General features: G+C 35.3%; 1 protein-coding gene across 3 annotated transcripts in view; it reads right to left on the bottom strand.

Annotated features, from left to right (window-relative positions):
- The window catches only part of LRFN5 (leucine rich repeat and fibronectin type III domain containing 5), a 215,266-nt gene that overhangs the window by 101,213 nt on the left and 106,269 nt on the right, over positions 1–7,784 (bottom strand). For all 3 annotated transcript variants that reach the window (XR_002773978.1, XM_023514494.1, XM_003792180.3), the window contains exon 2: positions 2,255–2,430. The gene's annotated coding sequence lies outside the window, so the exon portion shown is untranslated. The remainder of the gene's footprint in view (positions 1–2,254; positions 2,431–7,784) is intronic.

Here is a 7,784-nt window from a genome sequence, read left to right on the forward strand (position 1 = left end):
TTAGAATTCTGGCTCTCCTTTGGAGAAAGGGGAAAGTGGGTGCTCTGCTTTGGGGCTACTTGAAGAAATTGCCCCACTTGGGACAAAGGGCAGAGGCTACCTCTTCTTAGAGCTGTGCAACCTTAACCCTATTCTGTGCAATTAACTGCTACCCAGGGAGAAGGAGGAATAGGGGAGGGGGAGCAGCCCAGGCACAAGAGGATCGGAAAGTGACTTAGAGCTAATTATCACGTTGTTAGGGAACAGTCCACGAAAGTTGTTCCAAGGTAATGTCTGAATCCTGAAGAAGGCTCTCCAGAGAGTATAAAACAGAACCCCAGACCAGGACCAGAGCCTCTTTTATCATGACAAGGGGAATGTTTGTTGTACATGGCAAATCTGTCTTGCCCTGTAAACCTGTATCCTGGTCTTGCTTTGTAAACCTACCCTTCTCTTTCTCAATAAACTCTGTTTCACACTTGCCTTGCTTTGGGGGTGTCTGGTCATTCTTCAACCAAGAGCACAACAAGGACCAACACTCTACTGCCTTAAGAAACGTAAAAGATGGAAAATTAAGAATGTCTTCCTCAAGCTGTCTCATTTAATAAAAAGTTCATGGAGTTGAGCAATAAAAGCAATTCTTAACATAAATGAATAAATTATGTCCAAAAGGAATACGAGGTAATAAACCATACCTTAAACAACATACACTAAAATAATAATTTGCAGTCTATCCTCTGCACCCTGAGACACCATTTTATGCTGCAGTAATAGTTGTAATACATTAACTTCATTATAAGCTAGATCTGTCCTTCTCTTTTTATGGCTTAAAAGTAGTTTGTTCACACAACTTTGAGCACAGTTCCAACATCATACTGGCTGTTTATTTTAATCTTTCCTAAGTGGTAGCAGCATGATTTCAGAAGCAAATTCTTAACAATAGTTTTGATGTTCTTTTAATGAACACTTTAAAGCATAATTTTAACATTTATGTGGCAGGAATACTGGCATTTTAATATGTTGCAAAATAAAACTAAGGTTAAATATCTCCAACCTGTTTCCTTCAAGAAAATTTCAATTGCTAAGTATTCAATGACGGTGAGACAACCTAGAATATATCAAATTCTTTCTCTATAAGAATAGCCCTTTTCTCTGTGATTACATTGTGTTATAAATACATGCCAAATAATAACAAGAGTCACCTAATGTTGAGTAGTTTGGAGAAGTTAAAAAAAAAAAAGAAAAAAGAAAAGGAAAGGAAAAAGAGCCGAAATACTTCAGATTTAAACCATGTAAACCACATAAACTAGAAAAATAGCAAAAGAATAAGATCATAAACCAGGAAAGCCTGAATTTTTTTTTCTAAGAAATTACCTTTATCCTTCAGATCTACACACATGAACAATCTTGTAAGTAATACAGTTTTTTAATTTATTTAGAAGTTGGAAAGCCCAGTGGTAACTGTATGACTGGGTATTTGTTTGAGGGTGGTATATAGTTCATTATGTTATCCATCTGCAGTCTTTATGTCCCAATTTCAATTCATTTTCCTAAATATAATTTTCATTTTCTGTAATTTTCCCAGTATGTATATGGATAGGCTGCTATATAACTCTCCTTGAATGACACAAACAACATGATCATTCCCCAAACCAACCAATCAGAAAAGTGTTTTTTCCTAACTGCAGCCCAGTTCCATCCACATAGGCCATCAGAGTCATGGAAAGAATGCTCAATTTTTAAAAAATTAAAAATAGGGGCGGTGCCTACGGCTCAATGGAGTAAGGCACTGGCCCCATATGCCGGAGGTGGTGGGTTCAAACCTGGCCCTGGCCAAAAACTGCAAAAAGTAATAATACTACTACTAATAATTAAAAATAAAATAAAGGACCAGGAATTTTATTCTATTTTTACAACTCATTAGCCAAGCAACTTTGATAAATTACTGTGTTATTCTGAAATTTATTTGCTCTTTCACAAACATCATAATTTTAATCTCTTCTCTGTCCGGGCCAAAAGCCTGTAAATTTAAATTATGACAATGTGAGTGATACAGAATCCTTAAAAATATATCAGAAAATTCCATATAGGTGACCAACCCAAAAAGTGGTAGACTTTATGTCTCCAGAATTATATGACTCAAAACAAAAAGGAAATAGTCAGCGATGAATAATATTGGGTGTAATGTGCTAATTAGTTTGCAAGATTTCTAGTTACCTCCCCTAGGTGTTTGTAAACTCACCAGTAATGATCAAACTGGAAGCATTCCACTTACTTCTGGAGCCTGAAGAGTTCCTCACTGCTGGGAAGGAGTCAGCACTCTGCCCGGCTGCTGCAGAAGATGGACAGGGTGAAAGCATCTCCAAAGCTGGTTCCGACTGAGCACGGTGTCGAAGGAAGGTGCTCAGTCCATGGATCTTCTCAACACCTGGCTGAATGGTTACAGGGACTCTTCAAAGGAAGCAAGCAAAAAAAGAGGGGTGTATCAAAAAATGCCTACGAAGTCTCTTTGAGAAGTACAGTTAATGTTAATTGGGTCATCAATCTCAAACTGTATCAGGACTATCCCTCAAAATAATTTAAACAGATTTGCCTAACAAAAGTCTCCAGTGGAATGTGCAACATGCTATGGTTTGAAAAAATATGTTAGCATTCGGTATTTCATTTTCGGAAAGAGTTCTCTTATTTCAAAGTGAAGATAATTTGAACAACAATAAGCTACATAGTTCAATTTTCATTCTATTTCAATTAATTCAGCTTGCAGTCTAATGTTAACACACATTTAACCATCCCCTACTACCCACCGGGCCCATGACACGGGGGATCTGACAGTGAGTGAACCTGCAGCCGATCATCTTTTGTTATGTCATGTTGCCTGATGTCATGATGTATTTTATTCAATGGAGAATAACTATCTCAACACATGTCTGTGGAGGAAATACATACACATTCCATTTGTATTTTAACTTAATGTCAGAAAATTGCTGATTTCTGCCTCTTTCTGGGTGTTCTAATGTCAATCTAAATTATAACTGACTTGACTTTACGAGACATAATGTTTATCTTTCTTTCCCCTAAGATGTATATCACAGTACCATTTGTAATTCGACTACTGACATTTTTAACGCAGACATAACCTGAATTTTTTAAAATGTTCTTGATTTGAAAAAAAGTATTGCACTTTTACTTTCAGTATGACTTATTTCACCTGCAGAAGCAAATGTGAGGAATAACACAATTCCAAAGCATAACAATAAAGAACAAATATAAGAGGATATAATAATGACTTGGGTTTCCTTTACTATTTCTGCTGCCTCCATTTGCAAAAGTATCTGAATGACCCGATAAAGCCACAATTTAAAAGGGTAAGTATACTGTCTTAGACTACCCAATAACTAGAAACTTCTTTAAAAAGAAAATGTATGTGGTTGCCTAATTTAAAATGCAAATTTTCAGGAATAGTAAAATTTGATGCTCACATTAATTATATCATTGAATACAAGTAAATTACAGTATATATGTTTCAATCGTTTTCCATAAATTTGTCACCAATCTTATCTCTTTCTAAAATTATATTTATTATAAAACAAAAATGTTTATTTTAGAATTATAGAATAACTGGGATTTTAGAATTATAGAATAACACCACATACAAAGTGCACACATGCAAATGTAAATCAATCATACGCCAAGCACTCCGAGACAGCTATTGTCTGCCTTTTATTTATTTCCTTCCATGGATGTCTTAAATCAATTTTTACATTGATTGCATTTTGCTAACAAAATATAATTCTCATCTGAACTCCCTCAGCAAATGTATTTATCATCAACAGTATTTCCATGTCTTTATTTTAACACAAAAGACACAGTCAATGGCAAATCACTAAATAAATTCCAGTTCTCCAGAAGTTGTTTTCTCTGTATTCATGTATCACTTTTTAATGGGAACAGCATTTCCTTTTGTCATAACAACTTATTCAGCCCTTACTATGTGCTGGCCACCATGAAACTCGTGTTACCTCACCAAGAATCAAACCTAATATCGCACAAGGTTATACAGGTAGTAAGTGGTCATCTTACTCGAGGAGATGTTTTATATCTCATGATGTAAGAGGAGACTTCAGAGAACCAAGAATCAAACTAATATCGCACAAGGTTATACAGGTAGTAAGTGGTCATCTTACTCGAGGAGATGTTTTATATCTTATGATGTAAGAGAAGATTTCAGAGAACCATTACAGGATTTCATAATAGACTCGAGTGCTATTTATTTAAGTTCCGTATGTTTTGATCTATGCAATTCTCAAGGGAGGAGTTTTTAGATTTGAGATGCTAATACTATAATTTTCTGGTGTTAATATAAACATATTCTCCTATTTAATGGAATTAAACATTCCATGAATGCTGGTCAGTCTCTCAGTCTCATAGAAATCGTCATGATGTTGGCCATCTTACAAAGTCTTAATTAAGACAATTTGGCCACAGCTCTTGTTCAGACACGTGTATTCCCAGGAAATAGTTCTTCCTCTAACAATTATTTTGAATTCCAGTACTAAACTCTAAAATAACCCAGGAAACATGGGAAAAACTCTGGAAGTTATTAGAGAATACATTTTTAAAAGTGAGAATCAACTCCTGCTCTAGTATCCAAGGGTGCCTTCTTGTACACGGGGTCTTTAGTAAGTGTTCGTCAGCTGCCTGAACATGTACATTGATAACAGCCTTACTGCCAAGAAATTCAGGACTTTAAAGCTTTATAGAACTGAGTTGAAAACATAGCTATGACCACATTACTCACTGTTCCCTTTTAAAATGAAATGTAGGGCAGTGCCCCTAGCTCAGTGGGTAGGGCACCAGCAACATAAACCCAGGTTGGTAGGTTTGAACTCGGCCTGGGCCAGCTAAACAATATTAACTGCAATGACAACAACAAAAATAACTGCGTAGGGGTGGCGGGCACCTGTAGTCCCAGTTACTTGGGAGGTTGAGGCAAGAGAAACACTTAAGCCCAAGAGTTGGAGGTTGCTGTGAGCTACGACGCCACAGCACTCTACCAAGGGTGACATAGTGAGACTCTGTCTCAAAAATAAATAAATAAAAATTAAAATTAAATGTAGATATTACATATTATAAATATATTTAAATAGAATATACAATAAATAGGTATTAAAATAGTTATATAACATATAATAGTGTATATTTATTACAAAAAGTTGGGATTATCTCAAGATGTAAGTGTATTCATATAGTATTCTATTTAAAATGTAGGTTGCCCTATATTTTCACCCTTTGAAAACTAAAGATCCCCTTGGAATATTTGAAGATATCTGTCATATAAAGGATTCCCCTCATTTTAAATGTCCACAACATTTGAACAATTACGATTTCATCAAAGAACATCAGCACTCATTCTTTCTCCTATGTTTAATGGCACAAAACAAATAACACAGAGGGAGTTTCTCTGCCTTTATCTTTATGTATGTTTAGCTTTTGTTGAAATGAGTAAAAATACGCATTTAGTGATCCAAATGTTTGACCTACAAGACGCAAAAAGTCAGTTATTTTTAAATATATGATTAATTGAATCCTATGGTCTCCCTGCAATTCATTTAATCAACTACTTAATAATTATATAAAAACATAGCCATGATCTTTAGTGGACTACTCCAAAAATTACATTATAACCTAAGAAATGTTATCTCATTCATATAAATAACTTGAACAATAATTTGAACCAGAATCAGAATAAAATTGAAAATTATTCCATATTAATTCATTTATAAAGCATAAACATTCAGAGATTCAAAATATGCCATTACTAAAACATGCTTGCCACATCACTAGTACTGTTAAACCTATTTTAAAAATTAAGTTACAGGCACTGGTTGAATATGAAGATGGATCTGTGTTATTTGATAAAAGTGAAGTACCATATCCTTGGCAATAGGAAAATGTTTACGAATTGTTATACACGTCCTGGATCATATGACACATAAATTTATGCACCACTGGAGCATTTACTGCTTAATGTAAATGTCATATTGTAAATGAGAACAAGTCCTCATTCCTTTCCTCTAAAAGCAACACTTCAGCAGTTAAATAAAACATAAATCTTGGTGACCTAAAAATTTTATTACTGCATTTGTAATTTCCTGTTAACAACTCACAAAAAATAACTTCAAGTGATGCTATATTTCAGTAAGCTACCAACCAAGGTGAAGCGTTTTCCTTTTTTAATAATTTGGAAACAGAAGGTAGGTGCAGACGGTATTGGCTTTGCATTGTTTTTAAAGTACTACTCATTCACTGAATTTCATAATAATGATTAAAACGATGAGTTTTCACCATTAAAAAGAAGATACTAAATTAACAACTGATTTAGTGAAAAGTAAAATGCATTATACAATCTGACTATCCAAAATTTCTGCTATTAGATAGAGGGTGAAAAATTCTTATACAAAAATGAAAAAAAAAAAAAGAAATGTAAAATAAGGTTCTGCTGAACAGCATGGAACTATTAAATTATTTTTACTAGCATAACTAGTATTTTATCAAAAGATAGAATCATAACTATCCAAAAGAATTGCAAAAATAATTCAAATAACAAAGTCACAATTTAAATATATTCTGCTAAAAGTTTTCTCTAAATTTCTTTGAAAATCAAAGTTCTGTAAATATATTTCTTTTCCAAAATACAACTTGGCCTGGTACATCTTCCTTCCTTGGTGAAATGAGAAGGAGGTTGCCTGATGGTCCTTTGTCTGCTCATGGTCTGCTTTACAAATATAAATGTTGGGTGGTTCCTGTGGCTCAAAGGAGTAGGGCGCCAGCCCCATATGCCGGAGGTGGTGGGTTCAAACCCAGCCCCGGCCAAAAACAGCAAACAAACAAACAAAAAGAATATAAATATCAGTCCCGTTCTATTATGTTAAATATGGAATTAAATAAAACATAATTTCTTGTTACTCTTAGTGTTTTGGGCGGAGTAAGCAGACAGATATGATGGTTAAACCAGCAGGCATGTGTACATCCATGGCAATGATCATGCTCAATTAAAAGAGATACATTATTAAGTGCCTCTTGTTTGATACACTGACCATTCAGCTGCATGTATCCACATGCAGTCTTTCCTTCTTTTTTCCCTCACTGTCTACTTTCCCCCCCATGTCCCCCATGTTATTCTTCCCTCCTTCTTACCCTCTTGATTCCTTCTTTCCCTCTCTCCCCTTTTCTCCAGTGACACTTAACAATTTTCTTCAAAGTATTTCTCTCTTAGTTTTGAAATGATGACAATGATTCCTGCATTCCCGCGTCACTGTGAACTTGGCATAGAGTGTGCACACGTACCCAAGCATGTTCTCTATAAATCAAAAACTTCTCTTTCAACCCAGTTTCACCTGATTTTTGGCCCATTTTTATGCCTTCCTGCAGTGTGCCAACTAAGGTTCACACCAGGACAAGGTGTTAGGTTTTTAATATTAGTCCAAACCAGCATTGGTGCTTACGGGGACATTATTCCCACTGATTTTCAGATATTTGCAAACTCCATGCTAGTGTCTTCTTAGATATTTTATCTCCATCTGATCCCTAACCATTTCTCCCAGGGTGCAATCCCTCATTTAGACCCTTCCTGCCACTTCTCACCTTCCCTCCTTCCCTCTCCTCCCTGTGCCTCCTCCCTCCACTGTCTCCGCTCTCTCTTTCTTCTTTATTCCCCTCCTTTCTCCTTTCCTTCTTCCTCTCCTTTGCTTCATAACAAAATATTTCATGAATAAATCCTTATACTGTGTAGTTCCTAAACATAC

This window comes from Otolemur garnettii, unplaced genomic scaffold (assembly GCF_000181295.1).
Source record: "Otolemur garnettii isolate 467f Iridium unplaced genomic scaffold, OtoGar3 scaffold00054, whole genome shotgun sequence".
Taxonomy (NCBI): Eukaryota; Metazoa; Chordata; class Mammalia; order Primates; family Galagidae; genus Otolemur; species Otolemur garnettii.